Genomic DNA, 21,703 nt, shown 5'->3' on the forward strand with positions numbered 1-21,703 from the left:
TACAACTCCTACTGGTGGGCCGGCATTGTGGCCGTAGACCCACCACTACTGGAAGGTAATTCACCTTGAAGTAGCTGCTGATCTGATCGGGAACTGACTATCTACTGCTGCTCCGGAAATCCTCCGGCTGTAATTCCCACAACATACTCAATCAAACACTGCTAACTGCCCTTTGGGTAAAATGACCATTTTACCCCTAATCATGCCCTAATTCAAAGTCAGAGTCAACTTTCAGTTGACCCGACTCGCCGAGTTGGCTCGCCAACTCGCCGAGTCCCTGTCCAGTCGACTGACCTGGATCCCGTCTCTACTCGTTGAGTTAGGCGTTGACTCGACGAGTTCTCCTTCCAAACTGATGTTCAAGTCCTTCATCCTACTCGCCGAGTTGTATGAACAACTCGCCGAGTTCATCTTCATCCGATGAACAGTTATGCTGTGTGACATCCCCAAAATCATGGCCAGAAAAGACCGGTTTGTTTATGCTTTGTTTAAAAATCAGAGTTACATTTTAAATGAAAGTGTTGCGGAATTTGTCCCAAAACAAAAATATGATAAAGATTTATCAAAAGCATTTCCATAGAAATGTATTTCATTAAAAGACTCGGGATGTCATGTTCGTACAGATCAAAAGCATAAACAGTACAATATAAGCCTTACTACATTATTTCATATCTACAGGCCTATATCCGTAATCCCTCGTCCAAAACATCACACCTATGCTCATGCGCCACTACCTGTAATACATAAAAATGAGTGGGTCAGGCTTGGGAGCCTGGTGAGCACATAGGGTTTTCAACCCACAATAAATAAGTTTATTAATTTCATCGATCAACAATAACCCGATTACCCGTTCCCGTTATCCTCACTTTACGTCCCTAAACACCTATCATAAGGGACCTAGCCTAAGGATCATCATCGGGACAGACACTACTGCTAAGGGGATTCCTCAGCAATAAATGTCCTAAAGGCAACCATGTGGGGGATGGAGTACACCGGTAAACATATCGTTCACAAACACCTACAGGTTGCGAGCCTGCTAGTGTTCCACTGGACTGTCTAGAAGAGTCCGTGGTCGTCATCCATACTCCGCTAGATGACAGAATCAACAACATCAACATCGAGGCCTCTCATCATTTTATCACACATCACCTATTGCATCTACCCATGTTTTACCCCAACATTTTCGTAGATATAAAATACATATACAGTTTAAATCATTGAAAACATGTATAACAACGTTCATCTAGCATAGATAGCAAGTATTCAAATAATATGCACACATAGCACGTAATTTATATAAAATACTTCATATCTATGTGTAACTTGAAAGTAACTATGCACTCACCTGTTAAGGTGATGATTCCAAAATCGGGCAGCGCTTGCTTCTAACGATTCTATTTTCCTTCGACGAAACCTACCATTATTATCGCTAAATTTTAGTCTAATATTTACCGTGACCAACTATTAGTCTTAGTATTATTATTATTATTATATAAGCGTTAAACAATATTTTCCAACCACTATGTACAGACAGGGGCCAGACATAAAACACCGGAGGGCAGGACCATTTTGGCATATAGCACTTCTGAAATCCAACAACCCTATGCGGCCCTTTAAACCAGATTCCCCGTACCGCGAGTAGTTAAAAAAAATATTATAACAACACTTATATAAGTTATAATAATAGCTCAAATATTTATTATAAGTTCATAATAACAATACTAATTTTAAATATAAGCTATATTAAAATAAGGTAAGCATAACTTACTTACAAGGGGGTTTTAGCTAGGAGTCGGGCTCTGCAGGGGCAGAACTTTGTCGCTGAATCTTTCTAAGAAAGATTCGTGCAGCGCTTCAGCGCTCACCTTACTATACTAAGCTACAAAAAGAGAAGTCGAATCACGAGGGACCGAAATGCTCGGGGGATAAGGAGAGAAAGACTCTTGAATCAAGAGAATGGTGCAAGAAATATGAGAGCCCAAGGCTCTTATTTATACTAATTGAATTTTCAAAAACTACCCTCCATAATTACTTAATGACCTTTTAGTTATATAAACAACTAAACACCCCTCTATAATACTATTATAAATGGATTTAATGATATTTGTACTAAACTAATGTCGAAAGAACTCAACATTAGTCTTATAATGACCGCATCGTCGATACCTTTCTAATGATATATACATATGTATATATATATATATATATATATATATATATATATATATATATATATATGTGTACGTATACATGATTTATACTTTATTTTAATACGTAAATATGCTATTATAATTTGTAACTCGTTCATACGAACTCCGTTTTTGACGTTCTTTATATCCACGCGTAGGTGAAGACGTACTCTACAACTTTCGTTTAGACTCCGTCGGCTAATTTTGACTTTATTTTTAAAGTTATATTTTTGACAAGCCGGGACAGGATTGGTCTGTTTAAAATCTCATAACTTCTTCATACGAAGTCAGATTTGGGCGTTCTTTTTATCGATGTTCTTAGTTTAACATATTCTACGACTTTCGTTTAGATCACTAAGGCTAAATCTCGCAATATCGTAAATTCACTATTCACGCTTCCCGGTATCGTGCCGGTTTTGTCGTGAAACTTCGACGGGTCATAACTTCTTCGTTATAACTCGGATTTCGGCGTTCCTTATATGCACGGAAACCTTGAGACATATTCTACAACTTTATGTAGAGATATCAGGATTATCTCACACTTTAATTTTGACGCTCATTTTTATTCTTTATTAATTATACATTTATAATTAAATAATAAACACATATAATTCCCATAATACTCAAATATTTCATCTTTATTACTTCAAAAAGAGTTACAAGAGTTGACCTAGACTATTACATTGACAAAAATGCTTAGCCCTGAAACCCGGGCGTTACATGCTAAGACTCGCCGAGTTGTATGAACAACTCGTCGAGTTCATCTTCATCCGATGAACACTTATGCTGAGACTCGCCGAATTGTATGAACAACTCGCCAAGTCTGTTCTTGATCTAAGAAGATTGCCTTGAACTCGCCGAGTCAGGGCAATGACTCGCCGAGTTCCTTCATGTATGAGTCCGGCTTCCAACTCACTGCTCTACTCGACACGATGAAAAAGGGACAAACTCGGAGACTCGCGAGCAGACTCGCTGAGTCGCTACCATGCAGTCTCTATATGGTCGATTTTGCTTGAATCCAGCTTATGCCATCCACAGATCTGGGTTCCTAGAGCATGAATAACACGTAAAGTTTCCTACTTTACGTGTAGATATTCACCAATGAGGATTTTAAGGCTCAAAATGCACCAAAAGGCAGTAGATCCAAGCTCCTGGAGCTCGATCTCACCTAGATCTAGAAGTTACCCAGCTTATTACGAGTCCACAAGCATACATAAGCTTGGAAATGGATCAAAAAAGGATTTAATGGAGCCATAAGTATGAAAACATGGGGGAAACGAGCCATACCTTAGTGAACACTCTGAGATTGCTCAAAGGTTCTTGACCTCCTCTTCTTCTTCTTCTTGATCTCCTCTCCTTCTCACTCCAAAGCTTCAAAAGACACACCAAAGGCTTCAATTCCACAAGAAACAAGGCTTGAACGAGGTGTAGGGCTCTGAGGGTGAATGGGGGCTGGCTTGGGGCAGAAATGAGTGCTTAAATAGGGTGCAAACCCCTGGAAATTAGGATTTCATCAGACAGCGCGGACTCGCCGAGTCGCCAACTTAACCGCGTCCCAAGTCTCGTCCCTTCTCGGCGATTCGGGCCTCCAACTCGCCGAGTCTAAGGCCAAAATACAAACTACTCAGATAAATCTTACATACCAGGAACCAGGTGCTACAAATATGTTTTATAACACCAAGTTACTGGTGCGTTTACATATGTCAATGTGCAACCGACTTGTAAATTACAACTCACATGTATTGGTTTCAAGAATATAAGATATTATCGTCTCACAATCACTCTTGATAAAATCCGTGAAGTGATTCAGATGAGCGTGGGTTTAATCCAATATTCAAATCCTATTCTAGGAGTACTCATGAATACTGCGACAAACTTGTGATATGTCTAAAACACATAGACAATCTACAGTCAGATTCATGACAGTCTTGCCTCGATACCTACATCTAAAATATGATCGACTGTGGATAGTTTGAATAACCTAGTTATTCGGGAAGTCAAAACATGCAAAGTGAAACACAAGAAAAAATGAATCCAATATGGTCTCAAAACTTATAATATAAATAAAACACATTTTGTTTAATCAACATATTGATTACACATTATTTATTGTATAATGTTTCGATTAATCAACTTAATACTTGAATTAAAACAGAAGTTATGCCACGCTCCAAGCATGCACACTATGTTTGCATATGGTCCTTTCTTTGTGAAATAGATTAATTGAAGCATTTCAATGACACTCATTTCATAATTCCAAATCCTTACCGTAAATGTAAGAATACCAAATTCTTGTCATTTACTATGATTTGTTAGATTCTAAACTTAAATGCAATGGTCCTCTTGTAATGACTATGCACAAAAGTCACAGAGACTTGGCAACAGACATTACAAAGTATTCCAATGGAGAGCAATTCAATGGAAACGAAGTCTCACATTCAAAGTACATTCCTTTGAACATCCTTCTTGCATTAAGTTTTCTAATCTTACATAGATTTAATGAGTAACTTCTACTTATGAAAACATTTTCATACTCTTGCTTTGACTATCACTCCCGAACAAGAGTTACCTCTTCTCACAGTATGTCAATAGGTCCTTTCCAAAATTTACAATATACTTCCAGTTGTCCATAAGCAACCAATCGTTGGTAAACCTCAAATTGTCCTTGACAATTGCTTAACCATTCTATTCATATCTCGTTCTATTTCCTTTTCCCTCTTAATGCCCTAGGCATTTGGAAAATTAGAACAGATTAATATTATAACATATGTAATCAAACCTATACTCGAAGCATATGGGATACGATACATAATGTTTCACATAAATACATGATACTTTACCAGTCTCTTGCTATAATATTGCCACATATAGAATTTCCTTATGTTGAATCATTTCAACATAACATTCACATATGTCCATGACTAAATTTGATTAAATTTTCAATCTAAGCTTTTAGATTTGAAATGAATGATGAATTCCTCTCCCTTAATTATAGCAAAACAACTTTTCATATCTTGCAACTTTGCGAATTGAAACTTTTGTTTTCTATAATTAACATTGCTACCTCGCAACACTTAACCTAATAATTGTGCTCACACCAGCATAATAATTACATTCTTATTAGCATAACACTTATGCTCCCACTAGCTTTTACATGTACCCAGAAATTAGCTGGACTTCTAGAAATCAATATTTATTGACTTTCTTACCAATTAAAGTTCAGATTTTTGATACGAGATGCTTCGATAAGACTTCATCTAAGCTTCTCAAATTCATACACCTTTCCTTATATAGCTCACATGTGTGTCTAAACAATTTTTGAACTTACAACAATAAGTCTCAAATGTTTAGAAAAATTATTCACTTTGTCAAGAAACATTACTTGACAAAAAAATATTCAAGAGTTAGTGCGGTTTCTTATCAAGACAAACACTTTTGACAATTGGTCTTAGTTGGTCTTTGTTTAATCCAAAACATCATAGCTTACCAATTTCAAATGTACAAGAATAATAAATAGTTTACTCTACACCTGATAAGTGTTATAAATCTTTCTTAACATTATGTCACTCAAGTTATAATCTTGGAGTATGACTCTAAGACTTGATTTTGGAACGAAGTATGATTCATCTTTTGATTTAACCATTTCAACAATTCATGATTCCTCTTCTTAGCCATGCAAATGCACTAAGATGTCCTTAGAGAATCAATTGTGATATGGTTTCATAATCACTAAGATGATCATAAAACATGATACTCAAGTACTCTCCCTTCTTTTCAGATTGGAGAAACTTTATCTTTCTGCCTAAATTTGATTCTTCTTATTCGTTCTGCCATACATTGAAACTTTTCCAATGGTTCAGAATTATACTTAATCTTGTAAGTATAACCATACTTACTAAACTTTAGTAAATCATAATGAATAGTCTTATCGTTCTTTGTGGTGGACTTGATCAGCGCACAACCAAGTATACCCCATCCCTTAGTCCTTCACTTAACTCACATACACATGTGAACAAGGAATTAGTCTTAAGTTCCCAAAGACGAAGGTTATCATTCATCACACAATACAAGTTGCATGATTCCAAGTTTCTATCCAACTGAAACTTAGGTGATGAGAATCTTTCCTTATTTGGTAAAAAATGACACTACCACAAACGAAAGAATCAAATCAATTTCCAATATTTCTATCAATGGAAGCATATAAACAACAATTTTCACAAATGCCATTGTACGGAAACTTAAAATAAGATAAATTCAAAAAATTTCTTTATTTATAAAAAATTGCGGAAAACTATGTTGATATCTATTCCTAAGAAATCAATCATAGCTCTTAAGTAGCAGCTCAAAATCTTGATCATCGAACCATGCAATTGAAATCCATCTCTTCACGATCAGATCAACTTACTTTTCCTTTAAGTTTCCTTTCGTTTATTCGATTCTACAAAACATCAGAATGTAATTACATTACATCATGTATTAAGAATCTCCAAATAGGAACTTAATAGAGTTAGACAGTGGACTTTACCTGAAGTAGAGTCAAACATTTTGACTTTACCATCCTTGCGATCTTTCAGGTAAATATGGCAGCTTCACAACCAATGCCCCTTCTTTTGGAAATAGAAACATATGGACTCTTTGGGAATGGTACACGGGACCATCTCAGACTTAGCCATTCGCTTTACCATTTGTTCAATCGACTTGACCATGGTCGATCCCTTTCCATTGGGAAGAGAAGAATTTGAACGGACTTCCAATGTTTCCATTGTCAATGTCCATGGAAGTTTGGGGAGTAGATCTTCCAATCAAATTTGCTTTACCAATGCACCAAATCATTTATGATTCAGCAGCAACAAGCAAATATGTTAGATAAATAAGGGTCATGTCATGATCTCCCATATAGTAGTCCTTAATGAACCCGATATATGACTTAGGAAGTGATTGAAGAACCAAGTCAACATTCAACTTCCTTGAAACAGCGACACCCAACATTCCCAGCTTTTCAATGTGTGACTTCATCTCCAAGACATGTGCACACACAGACCTTCCATCTTGGTGTTTGCTAGCCAATAGGGATTGAGTAACCTTGAACTTTTCAAATCTTTGAACTTGTGGGTTAGGGAGAATTATTGGAGGATGTAGAGGAAGTGAAGTATGATTTCCATTCCCATTAATGCACAACAAAGGGATTAATCTTTCACCTCAATCGTCATGTGGGATATCATCTTCATTAGGAAGGCTTTTTCCAACAGGATAATGAAGACCGCAGTTGTCTGAACTAGACACTATGAGGATAGAAATTCAACTTTAAATAATTTAAGTCCTTAATATAGCACCCTATATGAATATATTAAGGCTAGGACCCATCACAATAATTTACAATTCGGAAGAGGGAAGTCGTAATCCAATTACAAAATATTTGAAGATAGGTAAATGACGATTTACCAATTTCCACCATGAAAAACGAAATTGATTATTAAGTTTTAAAAGAATTCAAATTCCTAGATCCTTTGAGATTCATTGAACTTTTCAATGGCATGTTTAAATCTTGATTGTGACCTTCAAGTTTGTGACTGGGATGTCGAGGATCACAAACAAGGTGTGAATAACCATGCAGATTAGCTTAGTACTCTCAATGTCATTTATTACCTAATTAATGTGTCGGTTAATCACACATGCTCCATTGATCTATGACAAACATCGAGCTACCCTTTGCCAACCTTGTTAGTCCAAGTTAGTGTGCTGGTTAACCACGCACGCACCACTAATGACTTGGCAAGGTGCAAACTGAAATTTCATGGGTTAGCACCAAATTCACATTTTTTCTAAGTAACTAAGATTGGGAATTTATAAGTATTTAGTTAATTGGTATTTTCATTATACTTTTAATGAGAATTAATGTCCTATCCTACCAGTTCAGCTAACGACCCTCCACCAGTCAAGGAAGCGGTGGGTGAGAGTGGACACCCGTTAAACTGTCATTTTATAGGCAGTAACTTTATACCCCCTTATAGACCGGCTTCGTGAATGAGGCCTACTAACGGTAAGACTGATTTTGTTCTTATATATATATATATATATATATATATATATATATATATATATATATATATATATATATATATATGTATATATATATATATATATATATATATATATATATATATATAATTATTAAACTTTTAATATTATAATAGTATAAGGTTGTATTTTAACCTTTTAAAATACTAGATGGTTTAATCTATTAATAAATTATACTCTTAAGTTAATTAAACTTAAACCATGTCATTATTAAATTATTAATTCTCTTTTAATTAAACACTTTAATTAATTTAATAAAGCCTATAAGGTGTAATTGAACTATTTAAGACATCAAGGTCCTAAATAAAAAAAAATCAAAATTAAAAACTATATAATAATTTTTTTTAATTTATGAACCCAATAGTTACATCTTTTAATTACAAGAGTTTCTTAATTTGAGACTTTTCAGATACCAAAACTTGACGGCAAGTTTTGTAATTCTTAAAAACTTTTGATTTTCCATAACTTATGAGTTTAATGTGGTTTTTATGGAAAAACTTTTCATGTTGCGTAACTAGAGGACAAGTTATAGAGGACTTTAAAAACATTTAAGATCAAACATTTCAATTAACAAAATAATCAAATAATTTATCTATGATCGAGTAAAACTCATAAGTCAAGATAATTCAATTCAACAATTTGCAAGAAATTAGCCTAATCATATAAACTAATACAAATCTTGAGATTTTGACAATTATCTTTTAATTGGATAAGCATGATCACTACCGTATCAACAAATCAAATTTTATGAACTAAAACATTTTGTGGTAATGATCGTAATAAAAAAACAAGCCAAAAAAACCTAAAAATCTGCCATCAGAAGCATTAACTCATCGAGTGAATGAACATGACTCGCCAAGTTGATCTTATACTGAGTGGACTCGTCGAGTTAGCCAGTGGACTCGGCGAGTTCATCAGTCAGAGGCCATAAAATCGATTTTTTCAACTTTGAAAAGTAAGCCATGCATCAAATATAATAGAAAACAAACATAGTCTTTGATACCACTCTTGGGTTTTGTATACTACAACATCGTATGGTGCACATACAACCCTAAATGCTTTGGATCTATGTTTTCTCCAATTATACATGCAAAATTGTTTCAAAAGCATAAAGCCTACAAATAGCATACAATTGACATAATATACATAAAAGTGAGTTATAGAATTACCTCTTTGTTGTAGCTTGTAATTTTGGCCTTTAAGAACTCAGCACCCCAAATGTGATGCCTCAAAAGATTCACAATACACCCTTGAACAATTGGATTCAAAACCATTAATCATTACACAACTTGTTTTTAAAATAGTATAATATTAGAGTATCCCAGAAACAAGTCATAAGCATGCGGAGCTGTACGATCACGCCTTTGCCTTCCCGCGATCATCTGATGTACCTGAAACCAAAACTGAAACTGTAAGCCTGAAGCTTAGTGAGTTCCCCCAAAATACCCATACACACAACAATATACATATAATCATGAACAAAATACTATAGGCCCAATCATCCTTACGACGGAATACTCCAGGCCCACAACCAACATGTTGGAATGCCCATATACTACGAGTCCAATCATCCTCGGGATGGAATACTCATGGCCCACAACTATCAGGTTGGAATGCCCAGGTCTATTGGCTTTCGCACAAAGAAAATAACCCTCAACCACCAATCAAACATGTACACATATAACAGATAACCACATAACTGTCTACAGACAAACAAATCGATCTAATAGATCATAACCGCATGTAACATCCTATCTACTAGGATACTAATCTAACGGATCATAACAGCATATACCATCCTATCTACCAGGATACCGATCTAATAGATCATACAATACTCAAGCATATAACATATCAGGATAACAATCCAAAAGGGTCGGCCTTGGTGCCTTAGATCCTTGAATATAGTGAGGAAAACTCACCTCGCAAATGACGATCTCAACTGATGAACCGAACTCCCGAATCGCTGACTCCCCAAAAATCCCAAACTATCTAATAATGAATATTAAGTCAATAAATGGGAATATAAATCTTGACCAAGAGCCCTACAACTATTCATAGTCCATTTTGCCTTTTTCCCAAATTTGGCCCAAGGCCCAATGCCAAACCATGATCCACAAGTCTACATATGTAAGGCCCATTATTGGCCCAATTGTCCAAATTGGGCCCAACTACTTATTTGGGCCTTATTACAAGATCCATATTCAAAATTGGCCCAAAACACGATTATTCAGTAAGCCCAGGAAGGCCCAAGTCCAATTAGTCCAAGAGGTGGCCCAATCCCGAAGCCCAACTTGCAAAAGCCCAAAAGGGGGTCGTACGTTGCGCGTACCCCTCTGGTACGCAGGGCGTACTCCGTCTTGCGTTGACTGGAAAATGCGGCCATTGACTCGGTACATGGGGCATACTGCTCCTTACGCGGGGAGTACGCGAGTCTGCACCAAAACTCTCTTAAGTGGTTAATGGCTTAACCACTTAAACCCATATTTCAGATCCATCGACCAAAAGTGTCTTAGAATCATAAAGTCTCGAAATTTATCATTTTGGACGTCCAGAAAGCTCTTAATTCATGGTCATTAATTCCTTTCTACTACATGCATGGGACTTCTTAAGCCATTTGGGACCTTATTTTTATCAATTAGGACCTCTTCAAGAGTCTAAAAGGACAGTTTATTTCGTCCAAATCATATCATGCACCAACTTGGGACTTTTAGGACAAGAAATGGTTCCTTAAAGCTAAAATGGAAAGATCTATAACATACATGCATAAAGTTTGAAGTTTTTGTTGGATTAATGTCTAAGTCCATAACTATTTTGGTATGTGCTTGACCCGATGGTGCATGGTCCTTTTGGGTTGCCTTCACCAAAGCAACTTGATAGGATGAATTATAGAGAGAAAGGATTAATTATGATTTGTTAATATATTATGAGAATAATATATTAAAGGAGAAATCATATTGTTTAATTAATATTAGTCAAGAATTAATTGGTAATTAGTTTTGTGGCTAAAAGAGATTAATTAAACTTAAGGGACTGGAATTGTAATTATAAGATAATTGAAAATTGGGCTATGGATTACCTTATAATATAAGGTTGGACGACTTCTATAGGGGAACCCATTAGAAATTGTCCAAGGCTTATTAAAGAAGGGTCCATGGGTTACTTAGGGCTTAAGCATCCAAATTAGGGTTTCCTTGTTAGATAACCCTAATAGCCTCACTATTTAAGGAACCCTTGAGACTCAAAAACGTGGTGAAATGAATCCTTAGGGTTTCACACATTTTGGGCAGCCTCCACTCTCCTTATTCTTCATCCTCTTGCTCTTGGTGTTTGTGAACCATTATAGGAGTGACATTTGTGACTCTAAGCTTTCTAAAGTCATTACAAGGAGGATTTGGGATTGTTATTGCTACATAACAATCAAGGTAATTTCTAAACCCCATTCATAAGTTAATTTGATTAATTGTATGCTAGATCTAGGGTTTAAAGTCTTGGATGAATTTCATGTACAATAGAGAAACCTAGATCCAATCTTTAGGGTTTGTATGAGCACATAGGATGTTCTTATGGCTAAAACCCATTAGTGGTATCAGAGCCTTGATTCGTTTCTATTGTATTGATGCCTAGCATATTCATTCTTGTTGCAAAAATCGTTTTTTGGCTCCCTACCTGATGAACTTGGCGAGTTCCAATGTGGACTCGGCGAGTTGCTCCAACTCGACGAGTCCATAGAGGAACTCGGCGAGTTTAGCTGTCAGACAGGCAGATTTTCGGGATTTTTACCTATTTTGACTTAGGATAATTGCCATAATTGTTTATAATTAAAAAAAATTCGAATTTTGTTGATCCCTTATGATTATCCTTGTCAAAATAAAAGATTTTGGTCATCTAATTAGATAATTGTTACCTTATTTGATAAATGTTAAATTATATGAATTATTTGATCATTATCTTGCAAAAATTTGAATTAGATCTAATTAGATAACCACCAATTAATAGTTAATTGCCTTATTTGAATTATGTGTTCTAGAATATTCTTGACAAAGTTTGGAAAAGTTTCAAATTAATCCCTTTAGGTTTTATAGTTTAAATTAGAACTTAAAACTTTTGGTTTTAAAATTTAAATAGTTCAAACCCTGATGTTTTGAAATGTTTCAAAACTTGCCCTCAAGTTTTGGAATTTAAAAGTTGATTAAAATTTTAATTTAGAAATGTTAAATTCTAAAACCCTAGTATTGTTTTGAAAAAGTTCAAATCACACCCTTATGGTTTTATTAATTAATTAAGGTGTATAATTAAAAGAGATTTAATAAACCCATAAATTTTTTGGTTTACATTTAATTAAATTAAAAGTATAATTTATTAAATTAGACTACCTAGTATTTTAAAAGTGTAAAATACACCCTATACTATATATGACATTAAAAGTCTAACATGATATATATGTATGAGTAAAAGTCAGTCTTACCGTTAGTAGACCTCATTCACGAAGCTAGTCTATAAGGGGTGTTTAAGGAAATTGCCTATAAAATGGCGATTAAATGGGTATCCACTCTTACCCACCGCACTCTTGACTAGTGGAGGGTCGTTAGCCGAACGGGTAGGATAGGACCGAAACCTTCCATTATAAGTATAATGAAGTACAAAAGTAACTAAATGTTTTCATAAAATTCCCAATCTTAGTTACTTTAGGCAAAAGTGAAATGATGCAATTCAATTAAATTACACTTTGTGCCCTTGCGAAGACGTTAGTGGAGCGTGTGTGGTTAACCGACACACTAAATGGTTCCAAGAAAAGGTAGAAAAGGGTGACTCAATGTTTGTCATAGTTCGGTGGAGCATGTGTGGTTAACCGGCACATCGAATAGGTGACTGAAACATGTGGGGGCACCATGTAACTTTGCATGGTTATTCACACCCTGTTTTGTGATCCTCAGCATCCCAGTCACAAATCGAGGGGTATATCGAGATTTAAACATGCCATTGAAAAGTTCAATGTATCTCAAAGGATCTAGGAGTTTTTCAAAGCATTTAAAACTTAATCGGTTTTTCGTTTTTTTATGGTGGAATATTAGTGAATCGTCATTCACTTACCTTCAAATATTCTACAACTAGATTACGACATCCCTTTTCTAGGTTGTAGCGTATTGTGTTGGGTCCTAGCCTTAATATCTCATTTGGGTGATTTATTAAGGACTCAATCAATCAACTAACTTGAATTTGTTCTCTCCCATTTTGTAGATGTCAAAGTATGACAACTATGGTATTCCCAAATCCCGTGGAACATGCTTTCCACATGAAGATGATATTCCACGATTCGATCGAGGAACAAGAGATCATGCTTCACTTCCTCCACCTCCTCCAATTATTCTCCCTAACCCACAAGTTCGAAGGCTTGAAAAGTTCAAGCTCACTCAAGCCCTTTTGGCAAGTGAACATGAAGAAGGAAAGTCGGTGTGGGCACACATCCTAGGGATGAAGTCACACATTGATAGGTTAAGAATGTTGGGATCCGTTGTCTGTGAGGAGATGGCTGTTGACTGGGTTCTTCAGTCACTTCCTGACTCGTATAGTGAGTTCGTAAGAGAGTACTATATGATGAACTGCGACGTGAACCTTATAGATCTCACCTATATGCTTATTGCTGCTGAATCATCAATGGTTTGGCACAATGGAAAAGCAAAGTTGATTGGTGAATCTGCCTTCCATACCTCTATGGATATAGGCAATGGCAACGAAAGACATGCCATGATCGAAAAGTTTGATCATAAGAGAAAGGCAATGTCTGAAGTAGTTCCATGTGCTGTTCCAAAAGAGTCAATCCGCTTTTATTGCCAAGAGAAGGGGCATTGGAGACGAAGCTCCCCTATTTACCTAAGAGATCTAAGAGATGGGAGAGTCAAAAACATATGGCTCTATTTTAGGTAAAATCCATTAACTAACTCTTTTAAGATCCTATTCTAGATTCTTAATACATGATGTGATAAGATTACATTTCGATATTTTGTAGGATCGAAGAAAAGAGAGGAAGTGAGGCAAATCTAACCGTGAAGAAATGGATTTCGCTCGCATTACTTGAAGATTAGATTCTTGAGCTACTACTTAGATTTGAAATAAGATTGCTTAGAAATATGTATTAGCATAGTTTTTTCAATGAATTGCATTGTAAGGACAATTTTTTCCGCAATAAAATAAATTTTGATTTTATATTATTTATTTATCCTTGCAATGGCGTGTATGAAAAATTGATGTTTGAATGTTTCTATTATTAGCAATAATGGATTTGATTCTTAATTGTGTTGGAAATGTCGAGAATTTACCAAATACGGAGAATTTCTCATCGACCAAGTTTCAATTGGACAGAAACTTGGAATCATGCAACTTGGTTACACGATGAATGAGAAATTTCATATTTGAAAATTAGACTAATTCGTTGACAAAGTGTCAAGTGAAGGACTAGGAGATCAAGTACACAAGGTTGTGTGTTGATCAAGTCCACCACAAAAGTGACAAAGATATTCGTCATGATTTACTAAAGGTTTAGTAAATATGATTATACTTATAAGATTAAGTGTAATTATGAATTGATTGAAAGAGTTTAAATCAATAGCAGAACGAATAAGAAGAATCAAGTAGGCAGAAAGATAAAAGTTTCTCTATTCTAAGAAGAAGGGAGAGTACCTTTTATTATGTTTTATGATAGGTCTTAATGATTAAGAACCATATCTCAATTGATCCTCTAAGTGAGTCTTAGTGCAATTGTATGTCTAAGAAGAGGAATTGAGAATTGAAGAAATGGTTAAATCAAGAAGCCAATCATATTTCGTTCCAAAACAAGTCTTAGAGTTAAGATTGTGACATTGAGTGACAAGTATTAAGAAGGTTGATAACAATCATCAAATGTGGAAAGTTCTGATGTCTTGGATAAGACAAAGACCAACTAGGACCAATTTTATGAAGTATTTTGTCTTGATAAAAGCTACACTAACTCTTGAATATTCGTTTGTCGAAAATGTTCTTTGACAAAAGAATATTATATGTCAAGGAGTCAGTGGCAGTCTTAATGGTGTCGAAAAGTTTCAAGAACTAATCAAGAATAAACCTTATCGATCATCACTAGCATACGAGTTGAGGTTTACAACCTATCGTGTTAACACTATCTTGTTTCTGTGCGGTTCCAATTGAGTTAATTATGCATGTGAGTTCTATAAGTTCTCATTGGAATGCATAAAAGGCAAGCACCTTGATCAATGAAAAGTACATAGGAAAGGGTGAGCTGCTTAACTACTTGGAAGACATGATGGGCACTCGTGTTACCATAAGGCAAGAAATCAAGATTGAGAAAGTTCAGTCCATATGAGTTTGGATTTGTCGCAAACATTGGTTTTAACAAATTCGCATGGATAGGAACACATACACCATTAAAATTTAAGTGTCATAAGATTCCCTCCTTCATGAAAATGACTGTGAGGAAATACTTTCACTAAGAGAGATTTTAAGAAGATAGTAATTTTGAAAATTGGATTCTCGAATTCAATTATGGTTACGGTATCCCTTTCCATGATTCGAATTGTGAGATTTGGCAATTAGTCTAAATTGTTTAGACACTCATATGAGCTATCTAAGGCAAAGGTGTATAAGCTTAGATAAAGGATTATCAAAGCATTAGGTATTAGAAACATGAACTTAAGAAATTCAATAGGTATTGTTTTTTTGGAAGTTAAGCTATTTCTGAATACATGTCAAAGCTAGTGGGAGAATAAGTGTTATGCTTATATGATAATAATCATCATGATAGTGGCAGCATAAATGTTGTGCTTGTATGATTATTAAAACAAGTATTGCAAGTTAGCAATATGAATTATAGAAAACAAGAGTTACCCTTTGTAAAGTCGTAAGGGTTGAATAGTTGTTTTGCTATAATTAAGGGAGAGAATATTATGCTTCATTTCAAATCTAAAGGCTTAGGTTGTGGAATGTTAATAAGTTTAGTCAAGGATACATAGTGCGTTCTCAAATTTCGATTATGATTATGGTATCCCTTTTCATAGTTCGAATTGTGAGAACGTTACACATAAAATATTATGGCAAAAGATTGATAAAGTATCAAATCTTTATGTAAGACATTATGCATCGTATCCCACACGCTTCGGGTATAGGATCGACTGCAAGTGCTATAATATTTAACCATTCTAAAATTTTCCAAATGTCTAGCGCATTAAGAGGGAAAAAGAACAAGAATCGGTTTTTGACTAAGATAATTAAACAATTATCAAAGGACGATCCAAAGCTCGCTAAGGATTGGTCGCTTGTGAGTAGTTGGAAGTATGATATTGGATGGACCATATCGACATTATTATGAATAGATGAGATTCTATTAAGAATGAGTTTTCATATGGCAAATATGGAAATGTTTCCATATTGGGAGTTGGATATTGAGAGTCTATGTCTAGATTAGAATATTTTATGCAAAAGGATGTTCAAAGGAATGTACTTTGAGTGAGAGACATCATGACTATGGAATTGTATTGTAACAACCTCGAATAGAGAACTTTGTAATTTCATTGGCAATAGTCATTGTGATTTTTGTGCCATGACATTACGAAAGGATCATTGCATAAAATGTTAGAATCTAGAATATTCTATAGGTAGCAAGAATTTGATATTCTTACACTTGTGATAAGGATTGGGAGTTGTAAAATGAGTATGACTGCAAATGTATTCATTTGATCTATCTTACAAAGTAACAACCGTAGGTAAACATTGTGTGCATGCTAAGAGCATGGGACAAGTGTAGTAATAATTCAAGTAAGAAGTTGATTACCCGAAACAACAAATAATGAGTAATCGATATGGTGATAAATAAAAGGTGTTTTATTTATACTCAAAGGTTTGAGGCCATATGGGATTAGTATTATTCTTGTGTTTCACTTTGCATGTTTTGACTTCCTGAATAATTTAATTGGTTCAGAACAGTCAAATTATTCGAACGGGCCATAGTCATTCATATGTTGGTAGTAGGTATGAATGAAGACTGTCGTGAATTGGTGTGTGGATTGTCTAAAGTGTATTAGACATAAGCAATTGTTTGCTGTAACGTGATGGGTTTTGGTCATAAGAACATCCTATGTGCTCATACAAACCCTAATGCTTGGATCTAGGTTTCTCTATTGTACATGCAATTTATCCAAGACTATAAACCCTAGATCTAGCATATGATAATCAATATAACATATAATTAGGGTTTATATCATACCTTGATTGTTATGTAGCAATAACAATCTCAAATCCTCCTTGTAATGACTTTAGAAAGCTTAGAGTCACAAATGTCACTCCGCTAATGGTTCACAAACACCATGAGCAAGAGGATGAAGAAGAGAAGAGAAGGTGGCTGCCCAAAAAGTGTGGAAACCCTAGAAGGAAGCTTGTCCACGTTTTTGGGGCATAAGGGCTCTATATATAGTGAGGCTATTAGGGTTATCTAACAAGGAAACCCTAATTTGGATGCTTAAGCCCTAAGCAACCATGGACTCCTTTCCTTAAAGGCATTGGACGATTTCTAATGGCTTTCCCAATAGAATTTGTCCACTCCTTAATATAAGGCAATCCATAGCCCAAATTGCAATTATCTTATAATTACAATTCCAGTCCCTTAGGTTGAATTAATCTCTTTTAGCCACAAACTCAATTCTTATTAATTATTGACTAATATTAATTAAACAATATGATTTCTCCTTTAATATATTATTCTTATAATATATTAATAAATCATATTTAATCCTTTCTCTCCATAATTCATCCTATCAAGTTGCTTAGGTGAAGGCAACCCAAAAGGACCATGCACCATCGGGTCAAGTACATACCAAAATAGTTATGGACTTAGACACTAATCCAACAGTCTCCCACTTGGATAAGTCTAATAACTATTCTGCATATGAATTCAGATCCTGATCTGCTATCGTAGCTTTCCAAAGCCGCTGTCAACTCTGATCTTATCAGATACGTGTGTCCTTTAGCTAAGGGATCATATATTCCTCCATTCTAGATATCGTATAAGACATGATTTCTAATCATTCTCTCTGTACTATTTATCGACTTCCGATTTATGAAGACTGACTAATTGAGCAACTCAAATTAGCCCTAGCCCGGCCGAGCATTTACGTTTGTGATCACTAAATCATCGAGGGGCCCAAAGATATCGCTTTTATCCTACTTTGGATAAAAGGAACGGATAAACTTTGATTCAATGCTCGCTTGCACTTACTCACCGAATCACACAGAACAATATGTTTTATGACACCAAGTTACTGGTGTGTTTACATATTATCAATGTGTGACCGATTTTCAAGATACAACTCACACATCTCGGTTTCAAGAATATAAGATGTTATCGTCTCACCAATCACTTGTGATACAATTCATGGAGTGATCCAAGTGAGCGTGGGTTTAATCCAATGCTCAAATCATATTCATAATCACTCATGAACGTTGCAGCAAACATTTGCTTATGTCTAAAACTCTTTAGACAATCCACACACCAATTCACTATAGTCTTCATTCATACCTACTTCCAACATATGAACGACTGTGGCCCGTTTGAATAATTTGACTGTTCAAAACCAATTAAATTATTCAGGAAGTCAAAAAATGCAAAGTGAAACACAAGAATAATACTAATCCCATATGGCCTGAAACCTTTGAGCATAAATAAAACACCTTTTATTTATCACAATATCGATTACTCATTATTTGTTGTTTCGGGTAATCAACTTTTTACTTGAATTATTACAACACTTGTCCCATGGTCTTAGCATGCATACAATGTTTACCTATGGTTCTTACTTTGTGAAATAGATCAAATGAACACATTTCCAATCATACTCATTTCACAACTCCCAATCTTTTTCACAAGTGAAAGAATATCAAATTATTGCAACTTATGGAATATGCTAGATTCTAACATTTTTATGCAATGATCCTTTTGTAGTGTCATAGCACAAAAGTCACAATGACTATTGCCAATGATATTACAAAGTCCTCTATCGGAGATTGTTACAAGACAATTCCTTATATATGATGTCTCTCACTCAAAGTACATTCCTTTGAACATCCTTTTGCATAAAATTTCTAATCTAGACATAGATTTTCAATATTCAATTCCCAATATGGACACGTTTCCATATTTTCCATATGACAACTTATTCCTAATAGAATCTCATCTATTCATAATAATGTCGATATGGTCCATCCAATACTATACTTCCAACTACTTACAAGCGACCAATCCTCGGCGAACTTTGGATTGTCCTTTGATAGTTGTTTAATTATCTTAGTCAAAACCGATTCTTGTCCTTTTCCCTATAAATGCGCTAGACATTTGAAAAAATTTAGAATGGTCAAATATTATAGCATTTGCAATCGATCCTATAACTGAAGTGTATGGGACACGATGCATAATGTCTGACATAAGGATTTGATACTTTATCAATCTTCTGCCATAATATTTTATGTGCTACATTCTCAAAATTCAAACTATGAAGAGGAATGTCGTAATCATAATCGAAATTTGAGAACACACTATGTATCCTTGACTAAATTATTAACATTCCACAACCTAAGCCTTTAGATTTTTTGAAATGAAGCATAATATTTTCTCCCTTAATTATAGCAAAACAATTTTTTTTTCAACTCTTGCAACTTTGCAAAGTATAACTATTGTTTTCTATTATTAATATTGCTAACTTGCAATACTTTCCATAATAATCATACAATCATAACACTTATGCTCCCACTATCAAGATTATTATCATAAAACATAACACTTATGCTCCCACTAGCTTTGACATGTATTCAAAAACCAGATTAACTTCTAGAAAAACAATACTTATTGAATTTCTTAAGTTCATGTTTCTAGTACCTAATGCTTTGATAATCCTTTATCTTTCCTTTAGATAGCTCATATGTGTGTCTAAATAATTCAGACTAATTGCCAAATCTCACAATTCGAATCACGGAAAGGGATACCGTAACCATAATCGAATTCGAGAATTCAATTTCTCAATCACTAACTTCTTAAAATCTTTCTTAGTGAAAGGATTTCCTCACAGTCACTTTAATGAAGGAGGGAATCTTATGACACTTAAATTTTAATGGTGTATGTGTTCCTATCCATGCGAATTTGTCAAAACCAATGTTTGCGACAAATCCAAACTCATATGGACTGAACTTTCTCAATCTTGATTTCTTGCCTTATGGTAACACGAGTGCCCATCATGTCTTCCAAGTAGTTAAGCAGCTCACCCTTTCCTATCAATGTACTTTTCATTGATCAAGGTCCTTGCCTTTTATGCATTCAAATGAGAACTCATAGGGCTCACATGCATAATTAACTCAATTGGAACGGCATAAAAACAATATAGTGTCAACACGATATGTTGTAAGCCTCAACTCGTGTGCTAGTGATGATCAATAAGGTCTATTTTGATTTGTTCTTGAAACCTTTCAAGACCATTAAGACTCCCACTGACTCCTTGACATATAAGATTCTGTTGTCAATAAACATTTCTTGACAAATATTCTAGAGTTAGTGTAGTTTTTATCAAAACACTTTATAAATAGGTTCTAGTTGGTCTTTGTCTTATCCAAGACATCACAACTTCCCTCATTTGATGAATGTTATAAACCTTCTTAATACTTATCACTCAATGTCACAATCTTAACTCTAAGACTTGTTTTGGAACGAAGTATGATTGACTTCTTGATTTAACCATTTCTTCAATTCTTGATTCTGTTGGGTTGTATTTTGTGTTGCGTCTATTGGGCTCGTTAGCTAGTCCAATATGTATCTCCGGTATGGGCCTGTACATCCGTGAGTTTTGTAGGGTTTAGTATAAATAGATGCTTGCATGCATTCTAGAAAGAAAGGACGATTAGTAACGATTAGAGATTTATTGTTCAGCAAATTTATCATTCTTGTTTTGTAACCCTAGAATCCTTTACAGTGGAAGTTCTTAGTCGAGCTCTGCTGAGGATCGAATAATCTAATCATTCGACACATCTTGATTCATACTTGTGTTTTGTTTACTGTTTTTACGTTCATCGCATACCTGTTACAAAGATCTAATCGATCAAAGAGTTAATTAATAACTCATCAATTGGTATCAGAGCAGGAGGCTGTGTAATTCATACACATCTTTTCTGTGAAAGAGTTTGCGATTAGGGTTATTCCGCATTAACTAATAATTATTGAGCCGTCATTCCATTATTGATGTAACTCAGCATTTATTTGTTTGCCCTAATATTAAATATTACAAGTCTGATCTTTCAAACAGGTTAAAAACGATCAAGCATGGACGAGTCACAATCTAATCCCATCAACATCTCTAACAGCATTGGATCGACGACGAAGATTCCTATCCTTTACACCCAGGATTACG

At 34.9% G+C, this 21,703-nt stretch overlaps 1 long non-coding RNA gene across 1 annotated transcript; it reads right to left on the reverse strand.

The window, feature by feature from the left end:
* Window positions 1–603: 603 nt before the first annotated feature.
* Window positions 604–1,899, reverse strand: LOC145056745 (uncharacterized). Its single transcript, XR_013685906.1, has 3 exons — window positions 1,773–1,899; window positions 1,346–1,414; window positions 604–734 (listed from the first exon to the last, which is right to left on the reverse strand). It is a non-coding gene; the product is annotated as an uncharacterized LOC145056745 (long non-coding RNA).
* Window positions 1,900–21,703: the final 19,804 nt, after the last annotated feature.

The sequence above is a fragment of the Lactuca serriola genome, chromosome 6, assembly GCF_051521515.1.
Source record: "Lactuca serriola cultivar US96UC23 chromosome 6, Lser_US96UC23_V15, whole genome shotgun sequence".
NCBI lineage: Eukaryota > Viridiplantae > Streptophyta > Magnoliopsida > Asterales > Asteraceae > Lactuca > Lactuca serriola.